The 20,876-nt window shown below is 41.4% G+C and overlaps 1 protein-coding gene and 1 pseudogene across 1 annotated transcript in view; both read right to left on the bottom strand.

Moving 5' to 3' along the window:
- The window catches only part of BCLAF1 (BCL2 associated transcription factor 1), a 1,193,665-nt gene that overhangs the window by 1,072,042 nt on the left and 100,747 nt on the right, over positions 1–20,876 (bottom strand). The gene's annotated exons all lie outside the window — the stretch shown is intronic.
- On the bottom strand, positions 3,228–3,802 carry LOC126029721 (transmembrane protein 205-like; annotated as a pseudogene).

Raw genomic sequence — 20,876 nt, forward strand, 5'->3', positions numbered from 1 at the left:
GAAGCAAAACTCTACCAGCGAAGCCCCAAATGCTACCCTGGCATTGACTTTACTGTAAGGAGTGTTTCCTTAACACACAGATGACTCAGCAACAGCAACAACTTGCTTGCAGGGCAGGACACTCTGCATCTAAGGTGAGGTGAAACTAGAGGATACTCCACATCATCCTGACTTCGATGAAACACAGAAACCAGAATCTTTCTGGCACAAAAACCAGAATCTTTACCGAAACCATACGCCAACAACAGCTAATGTGCAGAAAAAATTTCACTGTGACCACAGAGAATGACTCAGGGTTGAATAACCTAGTATGCTTGGAACCCAGAGTCAGTGTAATGCCAGAAAACTTCAGGGATAAGGTCTCCTTGTATTTAGGCCAAGGCTTTTATTTTCCATTTTACCCATATTTTTCTGGGGCCTATGCAAACAACAATTGTCACTCTCACACCATTATTACTGTATTTTTTTAACTCTCATCCTTTCTTAAAAAGAAAAAGAAAGAAGAGCTTACTAAACTTTCTGCTGGTGCTTCTTGTGAGTTAATAATTTTCAAAAATATTCTTTCCTCTCTCTTCCATCTCTTGTTTTTCTTTCAATTTTCTTTTTTTTAAAAAAAATGTTGCTTTTGGTCTTCTTAAAATCAAAACAACGATGAGATACCACCTCACACCCCAGAGAATGGCACACATCACAAAGAATGAGAATAAACAGTGTTGGTGGGGATGTGGAGAGAAAGGAACTCTTATCCACTGCTGGTGGGAATGCCGTCTAGTTCAACCTTTATGGAAAGCGATATGGAGATTCCTCCAAAAACTGGAAATCGAGCTCCCATACGACCCAGCTATACCACTCCTAGGAACATAAAAATACAATACAAAAACCCCTTCCTTACACCTATATTCATTGCAGCACTATTTACCATAGCAAGACTCTGGAAACAACCAAGATGCCCTTCAACAGACGAATGGCTAAAGAAACTGTGGTACATATACACAATGGAATATTATGCAGCTGTCAGGAGAGATGAAGTCATGAAATTTTCCTATACATGGATGTACACGGAATCTATTATGCTGAGTGAAATAAGTCAGAGAGAGAGAGAGAAAAATGCAGAATGGTCTCACTCATCTATGGGTTTTAAGAAAAATGAAAGACATTCTTGCAATAATAATTTTCAGACACAAAAGAGAAAAGAGCTGGAAGTTCCAGCCCACCTCAGGAAGCTCACCACAAAGAGTGATGAGTTTAGTTAGAGAAATAACTACATTTTGAACTGTCCTAATAATGAGAATGTATGAGGGAAATGGAGAGCCTGTTTAGAGTACAGGCGGGGGTCGGGTGGGGAGGAGGGAGACTTGGGACATTGGTGATGGGAATGTTGCACTGGTGATGGGTGGTGTTCTTTACAAGACTGAAACCCAAACACAATCATGTATGTAATCAAGGTGTTTAAATAAAAAAAAGTATTATTATCAGTATGTCAACTATGTAATGCATTTTCTTGTGGGTGAGGTGGCGCTAGAGGTAATGTGTCTGCCTTGCAAGCGCTAGCCAAGGAAGGACGGCGGTTCGATCCCCCAGCGTCCCATATGGTCCCCCCAAGCCAGGGGCAATTTCTGAGTGCTTAGCCAGGAGTAACCCTTGAGCATCAAATGGGTGTGACCTCAAAAACCAAAAAAAAAAAAAATATATATATATATATATATATATATATAGTACCTGTAATGCATTTTCTTTAACTAAATTAATTTTAAAAAAAGAACAATATATTTGAGTTATTGAATTAGTTAAGAAAGTCACCCTCATTTGTAACCAGCTCTCTGATCATCCCCTTATGTAGCAGATTTGGTGCTTATTTCGTTGTTTCCAGAAGTCAAATCTGTCCTTAAAAGAGAAATGATTATGCTTTGTTTCTGAAGTCATTTTCCAAAGACTGAGGTAATTCTTGAACAGATGCTATGGAAGGCACAAGCTGACAAAACTTATGTCCATAATGAACAAAGTCCTCCTTCTTAGGGTCCACCATCAAGTTGCCTGATGATCCAGCTCCCAAGGTTGGCAGGTTTCTGATTTGCAAAAGTCTAGCCATCTGTGGACTATACAGTCTGAGCTTCCAGGCATATCAGCCTGGCCTAGAGTCTTGGCCTCGAGAAATCTTTTTCTCTCTAAACATAAGCTCTATAGACACAAAGCAGTAGCTCTAGCCTTGGCTGTCCTCACCCAGATCTTTTAGCTTGTCTTGCACACGACCCACTCCTGAGTGTAGAGTGTAGTAAGCCCTGATCAATTGCTGAGTGCAGCCTCAAAACAAATAAATAAAAAGCTTGAACAACTGATTTGCGTACTTTTTCCATATTGTATAAATTCTGTCACTAAATAATAATTATTAAATTAAGTCTACTTCAAATCTATCAGCTGCTACACTTGTCCTCTGAGGGTATTGATGTCCAGTCACACAGGCACCTGCTCTTAAGTCCCTGGCATCAGTTCCTGCTCTGCACTTTGCAGAAACTGATCTCAGAAAAGCTTCTGGAGTTCTACAAGCCCCATATTCCTCATCTGTAAAGAAAGCATGAGAAGGTCTTGCTTGTATGACTGTAATTTAAATGATCACTTATATAGTTAGCATCATTCTGTGGGGGCAGGGGCAACTCTCAGCTGTGCTTAGGTTTTATTCCTGGCTCTGTATTCAGGAATCTCCATGGTAGAGCTCAAAGTATCATATGTGGTGCCAGGGATAGAACCTGGGTCAACTGTGTGCAAAGCAACTGCTTACCCCTTAGCATCATTCTTTTTGTTATTGTTGTTTTGGGTTTCTTGAGGGGAGGTTCTGTTTGTTTGGTTTGGTTTGGGGGCCACACAGGGGTTACTCCTGACTATGCGCTCAGAAATCGCTCCTGGCTTGGGGATGCCGGAGATCAAACCAAGGTCGGTCCTGTACAAAGCAAATGCCCTACCGCTGTGCTATAGCTCCAGCCCCTTAGCATCATTGTTTATGGTTTTTATTTTGTTTGGGGGCCACATACGGCAGTACCCAGAAGTTACTTCTGGCTCTGCACTCAGGAATTACTCCTGGCAGTGCTCAGGGGACCTGTTGGGAGGTGGAGATCCAACCTGGGTTGGTTGTGTGCGTGTAAGGCAAATGCCCTCCCATGCTGCGCTCTCACTCAGGTCCCAAGTATGTCGACTTATTGGGAGCCCCAAAGCGGCCTGGGAGGCCATGGGAGCTACAGGGTCTGAAGGCCCAGGGCGAAACAGGCTAGACAGAGCCCTTTGGCCAGCAGACAGCCCAGGTTACACAGCAACAACAAGCCGTGGTAGCAGAAGGTCCTTCGCAGGGCGCTGTTCCTTGGGATCCTGGGCCTGCAGCTGGCGTTTTGGGTCGGGCCCTTGTCGGCTGCCTGGGCCTGGCACCTCCTGGCCCAGAGCCCGTTCCTTCTCCACCCTATGCGAGGTGCGGGGTTCCAGCCATTGGTCGTTGGCAGCAGCCAGCAGGAAGCTCAGGAGCAGCAGGAAGAGCGGGCTGGTCTCCCAGAAGGAGAGCTGAGTCCAGGAGTACTGGGAAGCCAAGATGCAAGGTTGGCGAAGGCACAGCCATGACACGTGGCAATAAACTGGGAGGGAAGAGTTTGCTCTGCACCAGGCCAAAAGGATGCCTGGGGAGGCCTCGGAAAAGCAGGAATCCTGAAGCGCAGGTGACCCACAGCTGCATGCCCCAGACCCCCAATAAGACCAGTGGGTGGACCACCCGGCCAGCTGCCCAGGGCTCCACCTTCCTCCATGCTGCAGGCCTCAACTCCCGCGTTCCCCTGTGTCCCCCGGGAACCGTTGGAATTCGCAGCATTCTTAACATGTTTCAAGTGCTCACTCATTGATGGCTATGGCAGTTGCTTAGACATAGAAGGACATGAGATGAATAAAATCCAGTTCCTACCCTCAAGTTGCTCAAATGGCCCAATGGAGAGATGCAAACTGGAAAGCATTATTACAACTTTGCAATAAATCCAGTGAAAAAGAGAAGACAAGGATCCCTGTAAACCAAAGTGAAAAGGCAAGAGAGAGTAAAAGCTTCTCAGGAAAAAAATTTGCTTTTTAAACTGAATTTACTTCCCAAGTAGTTGAAGCATCAAATACCAAAGCACAAAATTCTGGTCCCAAGATCTTTTAGAAATCAGTAAAGTGATGATGATATCCATTGAGAGAAGTAGGCCTATGTGTCAAGAATTCAGATGCTGGAATCCAAAGCTTTGAGTCCGAGCTGAGTTTTCACAGTACACTCTGAATGGATCTGTTCCTCCATTTCCTCATCTTTTAGAAAGGGAATGATTGTGCAGTGATAGGCACCAACTTGATGTCCAATTTAGCCAGTATAATTAATAACAATTATCATGGACAATATGCAGCATCACTAAAGAGGGCAAGAATGTTCCAAGGAAAATGTGTTGCTAAGTACAGACACCGCCTCAACATCTAGCTACTAGCTATTGAAAACAACACGGAAAAGCTGACCGGTGATGAAGAAAGAATCCTTCACAACAGGAATAGCAGAATCCACCTGTAATCAGAGCCATCCCCTCAAAGGATCCTCCTGTGTCACACCCACATGACCATCTGCAGATGGTCCGAGATCCAATACTCGAAGGACTAGCTTTATCTTCACTGCCAGAAGATGAGAGTGGGACACCAACAAAAATCGGAAGAAAGGAGAGTGATATTTTAGACAGTTACAGTATCTTTGGAACACACATATTTGCATGTCTACGGTGAAATAAAATCAAAGCTGCGATCCTGTTCTAAAGTAAGGCATGGGACTTGACCTCACAATGAATGAGGAGAATTTCACTGAAACCATTTGTTTTAAGAGTAAAAAAAAGTATTATTCGGGGCCGGGAAGGTGGCACTACAGGTTAGGTGTCTGCCTTGCAAGTGGATGGACCGCGGTTCGATCCCCCGGTGTCCCATATGGTCCCCCCAAGCCAGGGGTGATTTCTGAGCACAAAACCAGGAGTAGCCCCTGAGCGTCAAACGGGTGTGGCCCAAAAACAAAAAAAAAAAAAGTATTATTCATTTTTTTAATTTATTTAAAGAAAATGTATCACACTGTTGACATAATGATCATGATACATTTGTATTTGAAAGAAAGCAAAGTTATTAAAAAAAATAGAGAATAGAGAATTTAAAAATGGAAAAAGAAGGGGGGAGTGTTCATTAGCAGTTATATTTGTGAAAAGTATTGTATTACCAATAAAGTTATTAATGCAATAGCTGAAGGTTTATTATGCTCCCTTTTTTTTTCTCCAGAGATAGGGAATACACTAAAAAAAAAAAAAGATGTGTGTGTGTGTGTGTGTGTGTGTGTGTGTGTGTGTGTGTGTGTGTGTGGCAATTGTCGTTTGCATAGGCACAACAAATTATGGAGAAATTGAAAATAAACACCTTTGGCCAAAAACAGGAAGATCTTAACCCTGAAGCACTTTGGCATAAGACCATCCAACCCCCCAGTCATTCTCGGTGGTCAGCTCTTAAGAAACAATTTTATTCTTTTTGTTGATCTTTGACTCCTGTAGAATATTTTTTTCTTTTGTTGGTAACGCTCTAAATTAATCTTCTGACATGCATAACCTCAGATTTGTCAGTATATGGCCTCCTCGAAATTGTGAGCATCCTTTAAAATAAGTTCTTTCTGCATGTAATGCTAAATCTAATCCCACATTGTTCCTGGCTTCTAAAAGTCTGAGACTTCTAAAAGTTGTTGAGACTGAGACAGAACACAGAGCCCTGAGCACTACCAGGTGTCGCCAAAAACCCAAAACGCTGGCTTCCCGCTCATTAGCCAGAGTAATAGCAACCTTAGCGCTTGCTAGTGCTGCACTGCCTTCTTGTGGTGGATAAAGAAGATTGCAATCTGAAGTTACGTTCCCTTTAGTTTATTAGTTTATTTTTTTGTCCAGCTTTGTAAATTCCTTAAACACTTACGGAACATGGAAGGACCTACATAAGTGAATAAACTTATAATGTAATTTTACCATAATATTAAAATATGTTATTGCAAATATGTCGCTCTAAATTCAAAACCCACTGCAAAAATGTGGGAGTTTGGCTCTCAAACTAAATTCTTCATCTGTGAAATGATGACATAGCAGTGGTACCTGCTAGTAACATAATGATTAAATGAGACAGCATATGCAAGCTTTTAGAATAAAAACATGGCAGTTATCATTAAAAATGAGATTTGAGGGGCCTGAGAGATAGCATGGAGGGTAAGATATCTGCCTTGCATGTGGAAGGACGGTGGTTCGAATCCCGGCATCCCATAGGGTCCCCCCGAGCCTGCCAGGAGCGATTTCTGAGCGTAGAGTCAGGAGTAACCCCTGAGCACTGCCGGGTGTGACCCAAAGAAACCAAAAAAAATGAGATTTGAGGGCCAGAGTGATAGGAAAGTGGGTAGGGCGCTTGCCTTGCATGCAGCCAACATGAGTTTGATCTCCAGCATTCCATATGATCCCTGAGCACCTCCAGGAATAACAACTGAATGAAGAGCCCGGAGTGACCCCTGAATACTTCTGGTTATGCCCCCTGCCCAAAAAAGATGAGATCTGTGGGTGGGGGTATTGCTCTGAAATAGAGCTTTTGCCTTACATGCCCTGGACTTGATCCCTGGAACTTTAAAAAAATCAAAAGTGGGCCTGGAGAGATAGCACAGCGGCGTTTGCCTTGCAAGCAGCCGATCCAGGACCAAAGGTGGTTGGTTCGAATCCCGGTGTCCCATATGGTCCCCCGTGCCTGCCAGGAGCTATTTCTGAGCAGACAGCCAGGAGTAACCCCTGAGCACCGCCGGGTGTGGCTCAAAAAAAAAAATCAAAAGTAAGAGCTACTGTCATCATGCAAATCAGATCATAATTTACTTGCAAGTGTAGTGAAACCATGTTTTTAGGAACTCACAAACCACTTCCCACCTTTTGCCTCCCTGGAAAGGATACTTGGCAGATTCTGAAGTGGCAATCAGCTGAATTAGTTATTTGAATATTAGTGTGCATGCCCTCTAGTGTCCCGTGGTACTACAACAGATACACTGGCACTTTTGCAGCACTTACATACAAGACGTAATGCATCAGCTTCTGAGTTCTTGGAAACATAAATTACATTCACAGAGGAAAGGGCAAATCTATGACCCAACAACCAGAGGTCACTTTATATCTTCCTACCCTTCCGTTTAGGATGCAAACATTTCCAAGAAAATAGCTACAGTGAGTGGCTTAGTAAAAGGACGCTGGGGGGAGGGGGGATGGAGCACTGGCTCCAGAGTATAGCAAGAAGAAAAAAAGAAACAGAGTGGAAGAGGAGAAACACAAAAGCTTATATTCTCTTCTTTTTTTTCTTTTTTTTTTTCTTTTTTTTTTTGGTTTTTAGGTCACACCTAGTGACACTCAGCGATTACTCCTGGCTATTTGCTCAGAAATCGCCCCTGGCTTGGGGGATCATATGGGATGCAGGGGGATCAAACAGCGGTCCATCCTAGGCTAAAGCACACAAGGCAGATGCCTTATGCCCTGCTCCACCACTCTGGCCCCGCTTGTATTCTCTTCTAAACTTCAGAGACCTGTAGCAATGGAAATGGTAGTTTAGATTGAGCGGGTGTTCAATTAACTGTCCTTAATAGAGGTCTATAATAAGGTCCTAATGCTTTTATCCACGGAAACAGCTGCAGAGCACATCTGAAAGTCATGGACTCCCACTACAGTGCTCCCTATACGAATGTTGTAGTGTCTTGGGGCCGGAGCAGTGGGGGAGTGGTAGGGTGTTTACCTTGCATGCCGCTAACTGCCACAGCATACATAAACTTTTAGGGGAGCTCAGCTCACCAGATGTATCCTCGGATTTTCTTGGTAGAGAGAACTGAAATAACCCCCACGGGGTTCCTCAAAAGGCCCCCTGTGGACGCCTTTTTCCGCTGCGTGGATGATTGAGGAATTTCCAAAAAGATGCTTGGTATTACATTTTTGGTCATTATTTGGCTATCTCTCCTTTGTAAATCTCGGGCAAAATTGTGGCCCCTATCAAATAATTTGGCTCAAATTTCAGCACCAAAGATTACTAAGAGAACCCCTTTTTCTGAATAATATTTAACACCTAAAGGTTAAAACAATATTTTTTCTCTTTTTTAAATGCAGATTTTCCAGAATGCAGATCCTGGGCTATTGACTTTCCTCAGACTAAGGGAACCACACCTAAGAGGATTTGGCTCCTTCCTTTACTTGACTTCTAAAACAATAGAGCCTAGCCCAGTGAAGATTACATTCCTAGATATTTTCTACTTCCTAATCCCTGATTTTGCATTTGAAGTAAGCTTGCAAAGAGCTGCCTTGAGTTGTAACCTTCTTCTTTGTAATTTAGAATTTTTACAGTCACACCCATAGCTTAGGTGTTGTTACTGTTGTACTTTGCTTTGTGATTATAATTATTTTTCTTTACACCTATGGCTAGTTTTACCCCTATAAATCCCCCTGCTCAAAAAATTAAACTTGTTGCACTCCTGCCAGAAGATGTGTTGACCCTACATACTCTGTGTGTGGTTTCATTTATTTCATATTTCATATTTCACAGCCCATGCAACCCACTCTCCCTGAAGTGGATTTCTTGAAATCCCACTGGTGCTGCAAGACAAAAGCCACTTGCAGCAGCTAACCTAGGACTGACTGCCATTCGATCCCCTGGCATCCTATACAGTCCCCCAAGCCAGGAGCAATTTCTGAGTCTCATAGCCAGGAATAACCCCTGAGCAACACCAGGTGTGGCCAAATAAAACAAACAAACAAAAAAATGTTGTAGTGTCTTAATTTTTTTTAATTTTCTTCTTTAATTTTAATTTTCTTCTTTATTTAAGCACCATGATTACATACATGATTGTAGTTAGGTTTCAGTCATTTAAAAAAAAACAAACACCCCTGTCACCAGTACAGCCTTCCCACCACCAATGCCCCCAACTCCCTCCTTCCCCACCCCTTGACTGTATTCAAGTCAAGTATTCTACTCTCATTCATTACCTCATTACCGTTGTCATGATAGTTAGTGTAGTCATCTCTCTAACTAAACTCAGGATTCTATGTGGTGAGCTTCACATCTGGTGAGCTTCACATCTGACTGGTGAGAGCCAGTCATTACAGCCCTCTTCTCTGTTGTTTCTGGGAATTATTACAATAATTGTAATAATGGCTGCATAAAATTCCATTGTGTATATGAGCCACAGTTTCTTTAGCCATTCATCTGTTGAAGGGCATCTTGGTTGTTTCCAGAGCCTGGCTATTGTGAATAGTGCTGTAATGAATATAGGTGTGCAGAAGGCATTTTTGTGTTGTGTTTTTGTGTTCCTAGGGTATATTCCTAGGAGTATAGCTGGATTATATGGGAGCTCAATTTCCAGTCTTCTTAAGAATCTCCATATTGTTAAAGGTTGGACGAGATGGCATTCCCACCAACAGTGAATGAGAGTTCCTTTCTCTCCACATCCCCGCCAGCACTGATTGTTCTTGTTCTTTGTAATGTGTGCCAGTCTCTGTGGCATGAGATGGCACCTCGTTGTTTTGATTTGCATCTCTCTGATGATTAGTGATGTGGAGCATTTTTTTCCATGTGCCTTTTGGCCAGTTGTATTTTTTCTTTGAGGAATTATCTGTTCATTTCTTCTCCCCATTTTTTGATGAGGTTAGATTTTTTTCCTGTTAAGTTCTGTCAGTACCTTGTATATTTGCGATATTTGCCCCTTATTTAATGGGTATTGGGTGAATCATTTCTCCCTTTCTGTGGGTGGTTTTTGTATCCTAGGGACTATTTTCTTTGAGCTTCTGCAGAAGCTTCTCAGCTAAATATATTTCCCTTGGCTTATCTCTGCTTCCACTTGTTTGGAGAGTGATGTCTCCTCTTTGAAGATGTCTCAATGTCATGGATTTTTTTACCTATGTGTTGATCAATATACCTTATGGTTTGGGGTCCAATATCGAGGTCTTTGATCCATTTGGATTTGGCCTTTGTGCATGGGTTAGATGGAAATGTGAGTTCACTTTCTTGCAAGTGGCTGACAGTTCTGCCAACACCACTTGTTGAAGAGGCTTTCCTTGTTCCATTTTGCATTTCTGGCCCCTTTACCAAAAATTAATTGATTGAATGTCTGGGGAACATTCTCTGAATACTCAAATCTATTCCACTGATCTGAGAGTTTATCTTTATTCAAGTACCCTGCTGTTTTAGTAACTATTGCTTTGTAATAAATTTAAAATTAGGGAAAGGGATGTCTCCCATATTTCCCAAACATGTCTCCCATGTTTCCCAAGGATTGCTTTAGCTATTTGTGGGTGTGTATTGTTCCAAATAAATTTCAGGAATGTTTGAGCCACTTTTTTTTTAAGAATATCATGAGTATCCTTAGAGGAATTGCATTAAGTCTATACAGTGCTTTGAGGAATATTGCCATTTTAATGTTAATCCTAATGATTCAATGGCAGGTTAAAATGTCTCCATTTTCATGTGTCCTCTTTTATTTCTTGAAGCAGTGTTTTATAGTTTTCTTTTTATAGGTCCTTCACCTTCTTTAGTCAAGTTGACTACAAGGCATTTGCGTTTGTGTGACACTAAAGTAAATGGGATTGTTTGGTTTGTTTTGGGGTTTTTTTTTGCTATCTTCTTTTTATATTGTGACCAAAGTGAATTACAAATCTTTCACAGTAATATTTAAGGTACATAGTGACAATGAATGAGGGGGATTCCCACTACCAGTGTTGTCTTCCCTCCACCCCTATTCCTGGCATGCATCCCATGCATGCCCACCTTTACCCCCAGAATATTAGTGTAACTGGTCCCCACTTTAGAGCTTATTGTAGATTGGGTATCAATTCTGTTGTCATTTGTAGTGTACCTATCTGAGACCCTGGATCTACTAGGTGTAGCTACCTGAGACCCACCCATTTCTGGAGGGGTCTTGGGAACCAGATATTAGGTGTAACCTTACCTGCAAAACCCTGCCCATTCCTGGGAGGGGTCTTGGAATAGGTAGATAAACCCTGAAGCCAGGGAATTAAGGGTCTGCCCTGCTGCGCTCGCGGGCTTTAGGTTCTTTGCCTCTTTTGGTCTTTGACCAGGATGGAGGCCAAAGGAAGATGGCTGAATTATAAGATGCAGGGCTAAGAATGGCCGAATGCTTGAAAGGTTATGAGATAGGCCACACACCTGTGGTGGTTAGGGCATGAATAAAGCTGATGGTTCCTGATGCCTGCCTGTGAGTTTTGATTACGCCAATCACCTGGGCCTGGGACCCACCAGCTCTATGGGGTTACGGAGCCACATGGCCTGGGATGGCAGAGAGAAATCCTTCACATTCCATGGCCATCCAGCTCCTTCGTTAATTATTTGATACTACAGTCATTGACTTTGGGTTTGGTGTTCAAGGCTGACAATATGACTGATCTTGTTCTGGTACCATTCTTTCCCACCCCCCCCTCAATTTATGAGGCTGAATGATTCTGTTTGGAGATAAAAAGGAAAAGAAAAATAAAAAAATTGGTAGCAACTACCAAAAAGAAAAAAGAAAAAAAATGCACCCAGCAACAACAACAAAAAAAATCACCAAATAATAACCACAAGAGTGAAAAAGAAAGAAAAAGTGGAAGAAAAAAAGAGGAAAAGAAAAACAAAAACAAACGAAAAAATAAGGAATGCTAGTGTGGCAGGGTCTGGTGCTCCCCCATCTTGTTCTTTTTTTTTTTTTCTTTTTTTTTTCTTTTTTTTTTTTTTGCATAGGCACAGTAAGTATTGGGGAAGAAAGGGAATTCCCTTGGCCTAAGAGATACAGGGTTTCTTTGACCTTGAAGCATACCTTCATGGGAACAACTACTGGCTCCATAAGTGCTCATTACCACATCCCAAGGGCTTTTTTGTGGTGCCAGGAAACTTTCCTCTCAGTTGTGGATGATAAAATCAGGCCACTGTAGATAGAGATCTTGGTATTTGTGCAGTTCATAGGACAAGGTCTAGGATAGAGTCTTTATGGTTCTAGGAGTTCTGTTCCATCATTGTTGTTGTGTTCAGTCTTCTGTAATAAGTGTTCTTTGTTTTTTCTCAGATCACTAAGCGGAAGCCTAGGATATTATGGTTCCAAAAGTTCTGCTCAGTCTCTGTTGTCAAAGTCGAGCCTCTGTAATTAGAGATCTTGATTTTTGCATGAGTCCTAGGCTACAGCCTAGGGTAGGGTTTTTCTTATTGGTCCCAAGGTAAGTTGTCAAAGTCAGTTTTCTGTATTTAGTGCTCTTGGTTTTTGCACAGATCAAAGCATGATAGAACTTCTGATTTCCTCTTACTGTTAGGTAGGACAGCCTAGTATTAGATCAGGTTGTCATTTCCTCATTGTTGGGATGTCATATCAGAACTGGCGCGAGTTGGTGCCAGAGCAGTGTTAGAAATTTTCCAGCAGAGTTTGGTTCCTGGTGTTGTTGCAGGGAGTTGTACCAGTTCTACACCTGGAATCTGGGGTTTGGGGTTGGTCTAACACTGCCCAATCTCATGGAGACTGAGTTGTATCCACATGACACATGTTCAGGGTGAGAGACACCCTTGTTGTTATAAAAAGTATGAGTTCTTATAACTAGAAGATAAGATCTTGTTTCTGTGTCTATGGTTTCCCCCTTTTTACTGTGCCTACACAAAAGCATATGGTGTCTTACTGTATTGCTGGTACTATTCTGGGCAAAGATGACAGGCTACACAGTCTCTGTGCTCTGGCCCTGACCTGAGCCCTTATCCCAGGCAAGTCTTTTTCTTGGTTTTTGTACCAATCAGCACCAAAACTGGTGAGAATAAAGAAAATATGTATATATAAAAAATAGAATAAATAAATAAAACTGAGTTTAAAAAAAAAACGTAATTGAAGAAAGCAGGTGATGGAGGAGGCTACATTTATATTTAGAAATACACATCTTAAGATGCATTATTATAAAGGTACTAAACATACAAAAGCAATATAGGCCTCTCTACCAGGTCTTCTGAGATATTCTTCTGGGGGGTGAAATCAAGGCACTTTTTCTATCACAGACCTTGATCCTGAGTTTGAGATATGATCTGCGGCATTATGGAATCATGTAGTGTCCTTGAGCTGGGAGGTTTTCTGAAGCTGAATTTGATATCATGCAACAGTCCACAATTCAAGGGGGGTGAGAGGGGCCACATAGCATGAGTCAGCAGGCATGTTGGTTGTAGTTTCTTGCCAAAGTACGAGATGGGGGACTGAGAGGGTGTCTTTTCGTTGAGAAGCTGGGTGATAGTTTATGGGGCAGGAGGTCGGTCTTGGTGCCTAACGAGTTAAGAACCGAGGGTAAAGAGCATTAAATAAGGAGGGATAACACATTACGATTGGGGGATGAGGGGGTAGAAGAGATTCTGGAGTGCGGGAGGGATAATATATATATAAAAGGGGCTATATACACTATATAGATGGATTGTTTATGGTTTATGGCAGTCAGAAGACCATTGTGTAGAAAATCAAGCCCACATATAGATTGACTTTAGAGATCTATTCACGTATTATCCTCCAAATCTTGGGCATTCCATTTCCTTTCCTAGGAACATCTAAAACTAGGAGAGTTGTTGGATAATGGTTAAAAATCATATTAATGTGCCTGCACGCTTTTGAAAATTAGAACTAGTAAGAAAAGACACCCCTGCAAGGGGGTCCACCACATAGCCCCATTTATGGCCACAGAAGGGTATGATTTTTCTCCCACAGCCCCACCCCCACCCCCAAGACCCAGCTTCGAGGCTTTGCCCTGAAGGCTAGTCTAGCACTAGTGTTCAGCACAGGGGGCCTTTTGGCTAGCTCTCCCACTCAGTGTCCCCCACAGACCAGTTGAAAGAGGAACAGTGAAGTCCTGGCATGTGGAGTCTGTTGACTCCAGCTCCAGCCTCTCCCAGTTGTGTATGCATAGGGGAGAAGTTTCTCTCCCCAGAAACCCAGCAGCCAGGCCTTACCCTGGAGGATGATCTGGTGGGGAAGGTCTCAGTCCCCTGCAGTAGTGTTCAGCACCAAGGGCCTTTTCGGGATTGTTTTTTTAATGTTCATTTCTTCTCTATCATTATTAGTGTATAAGAAGGCCATTGACTTTTGCATGTTAATTTTGTAACCTGCCACTTTGCTATATGAATTGTTTCTAGATATTGTTTCTAGAAGCTTTTTAGTAGATTCTTCAGGGTTTTCTAAATATAGTACCATGTCATCTGCAAACATTGAGAGCTTCATTTTTTTCTTTCCAATCTAGATACCTTGATATCTTTTTCTTGCCTAATTGTTATGGCAAGAACTTCCAGCACTGTGTTGAATAGGAGTGGTGAGAAGGCATCCTTGTTTTTTAACACTATTAAGAAAAGGCTTTTTAGTTTATCACAGTGAGAATAATATTTGCCATTAACTTGTGGTAGATGGCTTTGACTATGTTGAGAAAAGTTCCTTCCATTCCCTTCTTGATGAGAGTTTCTATCAAAAATGGGTGTTGGACTTTATCAAATGCTTTCTAAGTATCTATTGATATGATCATGTGGTTTTTATTTTCCTTTTGTTGATGTAGTGTAATATGTTTATTGATTTACATATGTTAAACTATTCTTTCATTCCCAGAATGAATCCTACTTGGTCATGATGTATGACCTTCTTGATTGGATCCTATTTGGTAGAATTTTGTTGAGGATCTTTGCATCTGTGTTCATGAGGGATATTGGTCTGTAGTTTTCTTTTTCTTTTCTTTTCTTGTTTTTTTTTTTTTTTTTTTTTTTTTTTTTTTTTTTGCAGCCTCTCTGGTTTTGGTATCAAGGGGATGTTAGCTTCCTAAAAACTATTTTGAGTGGTCCCGATATTTCAATTTCATGAAAAAGTCTGAAAAGGATTCATCTTGAAAGGTTTGAAAGATTTGTTAGTGAATCCATAAGGGCCTGGGCTTTTGTTTGGGGGAGACTTTTAATTATCAATCTAATTTCCTCAGTAGTGTAAAGTCTGTTTATATATGCTAGATCATCCTGATTTAACCATAGATTATGAGTTCAAGAACTTATCCATTTCTTCCAGGTTATCATGTTTCATAGTATAGAGCAGTGGTCTCAAACTCACGGTCCGCGGGCTGTTTGCGGCCTTCTGTACAACATTTTGTGGCCCGCGGCTGGCCTTCAAATATCACAGTATTCACTATTATTCACTTACTGAATAATCGCTATAAAAATCGCATTAGTAAGAAAAAAATTGCATTAAACATTCGCATACCCCAAGCACTTCCGTCGGGGTATGCAAATGTTTAATGCGATTTTTTGCGACTTTTTTCTTACTAATACAATTTTTTATTGCAAATATTCGGTAAGCGAATAATCACGAATACTTTGCACCTAGCGTAGACGTCATTTCCGCTGCTCCTGCCTGCTGTCCCTTGCATTATTGGAGGCCTAAAGAAGAGAAGGAAGAGAAGTTTATTACAGAATTAGATTTTGTCATACCTTCATCATGACTTCATCAAAGCCTGCAGTGAAGAGAAAGATTGATGATGAGCACAGACAATTTCAGGAAAAGTAGGTGATGCAGTATTTCTTTGTTGAGCACAGGGGCATCCCCACATGTTTTATTTGCTCAGAGAAAGTTGCAGTGCACAAGGAATACAACTTGAAACACCATTATTCAACTAAACATGCTGAGGATTGTGCAAAATATCAAGGAAATGAGACAGCCAACCCGGTTGCCAGTCTTAAAGCATGTCTAATGAGACAACAAGCTTTCTTCAAAAAAGCAACCAAAGGGCCCGGAGAGATAGCACAGTGGCGTTTGCCTTGCAAGCAGCCGATCCAAGACCAAAGGTGGTTGGTTCGAATCCCAGTGTCCCATATGGTCCCCCGTGCCTGCCAGGAGCTATTTCTGAGCAGACAGCCAGGAGTAACCCCTGAGCACCGCCGGGTGTGGCCCAAAAACCAAAAAACAAAAAGAAAGCAACCAAAGAGAATGTTGCATCAGTCGAAGCTAGTTACATGGTTAGTGAGATGACTGCTAAGGCAGGGAAACCATTCACAGAACAAGAGTTTGTTAAAAAATGCATGTTACAGGCTGCAAGTATTATCTGTCCAGAAAAGAAAGGTCGCTTTAGCAAAATCAGCCTTTCTGCCAACACTGTGGCAAAGCGCATTTCTGACATGTCAAGTGACATTTATCATCAACTGTGTAAGAAAGCCAAATGTTTTGATGCATACTCAGTTGCTCTTGACGAGGGCACAAATATAACAGACACTGCACAGCTCACAATTTATGCCCGTGGTGTTGATTGCAATTTTGAATTGACAGAGGAGCTGCTCACAATAATTCCAATGCATGGCTAGACCACCGCTAATGAGATATTTCAGCATCTGATGCCATTGAGAATGCAGATTTGCCATGGTTTGTTGGAATAATGACTGGTGGAGCACCATTGATGACAAGGAGGAAAAATGGACTGGTGGCACTTGTTCAAAAAAAACTTGAAGAGGAGGGTGTAGAGAAGGCCATTGCTCTTCACCGCATTATCCATCAGCAGGTCTTTTGCAGTAAATGCCTGTTGTGTGACAATATGATATCTGTTGTTGTGAAATGCATCAACCAAGTCAGATCCAGGGCCTTAAAGCACAGGATGGTTCCGTGCTTTTTTAGGAGAAAATGGAGTCAAGAATATAGAGATGTGCTCTATTTCACTGAGGTACATTGGCTCAGCAGGGGAAATGTCCTGAAAAGATTTTTTGAGTTCAGAGAAGAAGTGAGAGAAGGATGGGAATGCTGTTTCTGAGTTGAGTGATCACAAATGGCTCATGGACTTAGCTTTTCTTGTTGACATCACACATAAGATGAATGTACTAAACAAGATGTTACAAGGCCCGGGGCAGCTTATCAGTGCTGCCTATGACAACAATGAGAGCATTCTCCACAAAACTTGTGTTATGGAAATCCCAGCTCTCTCAGACAAACCTTTGCCATTTCCCAGCATGCAAGGACTTGTGGATGCAGGCAATCTACCATTCAGTGCTGAGAAATATGTTGATGCTATTTTTAAGCTAGAGAAGGAATTTGATCACAGATTTGCAGGAACTTCAAAAAGCACAAAGCCACTTTCCAAACTTTTTGGGGGACCCCTTTTCCTTTGATGTGCAAGATGTCCCTCCTGTGCTTCAAATGGAGCTCATTGACCTGCAATGCACTCTGATTCAAAGCCAAGTTCAGGGAGATTAGTGGAAAAGCAGACATGCATGGGCAATTTTTGAGAGAATTGCCCCCCAGCTTCCCTGAGCTTTCCCGAACCTTCTAGCGCACCATGTGCCTTTTTGGGAGCACATATTTGTGTGAAAAGTTATTCTCCACATTGAACCTCCTAAGTCAAAGTACAGGTCTAGACTTAATGATGATCACTCTTCAAGCCATACTGAGGGTCTCAACTGCTTCCTCTCTAAAGCTAAATGTGGTTCAGATTTGTGCGAAGAAACGCTGTCAAGTCTCTGGCAGCAAGGAATAGGCAAAAGATGCCATGTTCAGAAGAACTGTTCATGATCATCACTCAATGTTCTATTCATGTTCAGAAGAAATAATTTAAAACTGTTAATAAATGACGTTTGAGGACCTTTTTTCGTGAATGACCCTTATGCGGTCCTGCCTCACCTCAACTTTGCCTCTGCGGTCCCCAGATAAATTGAGTTTGAGACCCCTGGTATAGAGTTTCTCAAAGTAGTCTCTGATTACCTTTAAATCTCTGCAGTATCGGGCCCGGAGACGATAGCACAGCGGCGTTTTGCCTTCCAAGCAGACGATCCAGGACCAAAGGTGGTTGGTTCGAATCCCTGTGTCCCATATGGTCCCCCCTGCCTGCCCCCCAGGAGCTATTTCTGAGCAGACAGCCAGGAGTAACCCCTGAGCACCGCCGTGTGTGGCCCAAAACACAAAAAAAAAAAAATCTCTGCCAGTATCGTAGTCATCTACCCTTTTCATTTCTAATCCAGTTATTAAGTTTAAGTTTCTTTCTCTCTCTTTCTCTGTTTCTTTGTGAGTTTTGATAGTGGTTTATCAATCTTGTATTTTTGTATTTTGTTTGTTTATTTTCAAAGAACTAACTTTTGCTTTCTTTGATCTTTCAAATTGACTTTGGATTTTTCACTTCATTGATTTCTGCTCTACGTTTGGTTAATTCCTTCTGACCCTACTTATTTTTGGTTTCATATGTTGATCACTTTCTAATTTTATACTGTCGTCAATAAACTATTCATGTAGGCTCCTTCATCTTTCCTGAATATCTACCTTGCAAAGCTATAAAATTTTCTCTTAGTACCCACATTAGCTGGTTGTCCTATAAATTCTGATAATTTGTGTCTTCATTGTCATTTGTTTTTAGAAATCTTTTGATTTTCTCTTGAATTTCATCTCTCAACCAATGGTTGTTCAGTAGTAGAGCTGTTTATATTTCCAGGTGTTGAAGTTTTTCTTCTGTGTCCCTTGTGTAGTTCACTGCTAATTTCAATGCACTGCCAATTCGAGAAGGTTTGTCTATATGATATCTATCTTCTTGATTTTACGGATATGTGTTTTATGGGCCAGCATAGAGATCTATCCCTGCACTGGAGAAGAATGAGTATACAGTTTTCTGGGGATGAAGTGCCATATATATGTCCAATTTCTTCCATTTCTCTTTTCAGAGCTAGGCATATTCTTGTTGAGTTTCAGCTCTGGTATCTATCAAGGTGGTGTCATGGCAATGTTGAGGTCTCTCCACTATTATTGTGTTGCCACTTGATGTCTTCTTTCAGATGTCAACAATTGTATTAAATATTTGCTGGTCCCTCATTGAGTTGCATATATGTTTAGGAGTGTGATATTATCCCTCCCTGCTGTACATACCCTGATTAGTACAAAATGTCCATCTTAATCCCTTATCGCTTTTCAGATCTAAAGTTGATGTCATCAGATTTAATTATGGCCACTCCAACTTTTTTTTTTTTTGTGTGTGGTTTTTTGGGTCACAATCGGCAGTGCTCAGGGGTTATTCCTGGCTCCAGGCTCAGAAATTGCTCCTGACAGGCACGGAGGACCATATGGGGCACCGGGATTCGAACCGATGACCTCCTGCATGAAAGGCAAATGCCTTACCTCCATGCTATCTCTCCGGCCCCCACTCCAGCTTTTTTTTTTTTTTTAATTTTTATTTTTAATTATGAGAACAAGGGTGCAAAGTAAGAGGACAAGGTAAAGTTACAGTGGAAGGACAATCACCCATAACATAATTCTCAGAAGTCCCCTTGCTGATATATTAACTTTGAAATTTCAGCCAAAGAACATTAAGATAAATAAGACAGAATCCATGTACAATTACTTTGTCCCTCAAGTCCCCAGATTGTAATACATTATAATATTTCTTAACAGTACACAAGGCAATCTAAAGCCATAAAACTTACGTAACTCCTTAAACATTACAGGCATAGTATTTTCTTACATTTCCATATACATGCATATTAGCTTAAGTTAACCTCAAATTTTAAGTGAGTTATTTTAAGGATTAGAGTTAAAGGAGCACAGTAAGAATGGTGTTAGAGTGGCAATTGTTGTTTGCATAGGCCCACCAAAATATGAGGAACATGGAAAGAAATAACCTTGGCCTAAGTACAAAGAGACCAGACCCCTGAAGTTTCCTGGCACAAGACCAAGTCTAGGCTCCAAGCAAGCTAGATCGTCCAATCCAATACATTGTCTGTAGTGCCAACACACTTTTATTTTTCACACAGTCTCTGTTGTTGGTATCATGTTTCTGTATTAAAGATCCTGGAATCTGCATATCTTACATTGAAGTCAGGACGTGGAGCATCCTCTCCTTTCACCTCACAATCATAGGGCAATGCAGGGAGCCCTGTCCTGTAAGCCAGTCGTTGTTGTTGTTAAGTCTTCTCAGTGTTAAGGGAAGTCTCTTTTGAGCAGGTCGAAGTCTGAGCAGTGTAGGTCTTCCATGGTAGAGGATTGCTTCCAAGTGATGTTATAGACCAGCCTCCACTCCAGCTTTTTTAAGGGATCTGTTTGCTTTGATGATTTTCCTCCAGCCTTTGATTTTGAGTCTATGCTTGTTCTGACAATTCAAATGTGTTTCTTGTAGGCAGAAAAGTGTTGGATTCAGGGGCGTTTTGATCCATTTTGCGACACTGTGTCACTTAACTGGTGCATTTAGTCCATTGACAGTGAGAGAGATAATTGTCATGGGATTAAGTGCTATCTTTATGTAGAAGTTTGATGTGTCTGTTGGCCTTTCTTGTCTTAATGTAGACCTTTCAGTTTTTCTTTTAAGGCTAGTTTTGAGTCAGTAAATTCTGAGCTGTTGTTTATCTGTGAAGCTATGTATACTTCCTTCAAACCTGAAAGTGAGTCTGGTTGGAAGCAGTATTCTAGGCAAAGCATTCATTTCATTGAGTTTTGTCTCTATATCCCAGAACTGCCTTCTGGTTTTGAGGCTTTCCTGTGACAGGTCAGCTGTAAATCTTAAGGATTCTCCTTTGAATGTAATTTCCCTCTTGATCTTTTTGAATCCTTATCTATTCATAATTGTGACTAGGATGTGTCTTGGGGTGCTTTTCTTTCTCTCTCTTCTAGCTGGTACTCTTTGGGCAGGAAGTATTTGGTTGCAAGCAGTATTCAGCTCTGGGGATTTTTCTGTAATGATGTCCTTGACTATTGATTCTTCCTGGGGATTTTTCTTCTGTGTCTCTGGCACTCCAATGATACTTATGTTGTTTTTGTTCAGTTTATTGATGACTGCTGTTTTCATCTGTTCACATTCTTTAAGTATTTTTTTTCATTGTCTGATCATTTGCTTTAA

The sequence above is a fragment of the Suncus etruscus genome, chromosome 15, assembly GCF_024139225.1.
Source record: "Suncus etruscus isolate mSunEtr1 chromosome 15, mSunEtr1.pri.cur, whole genome shotgun sequence".
NCBI lineage: Eukaryota > Metazoa > Chordata > Mammalia > Eulipotyphla > Soricidae > Suncus > Suncus etruscus.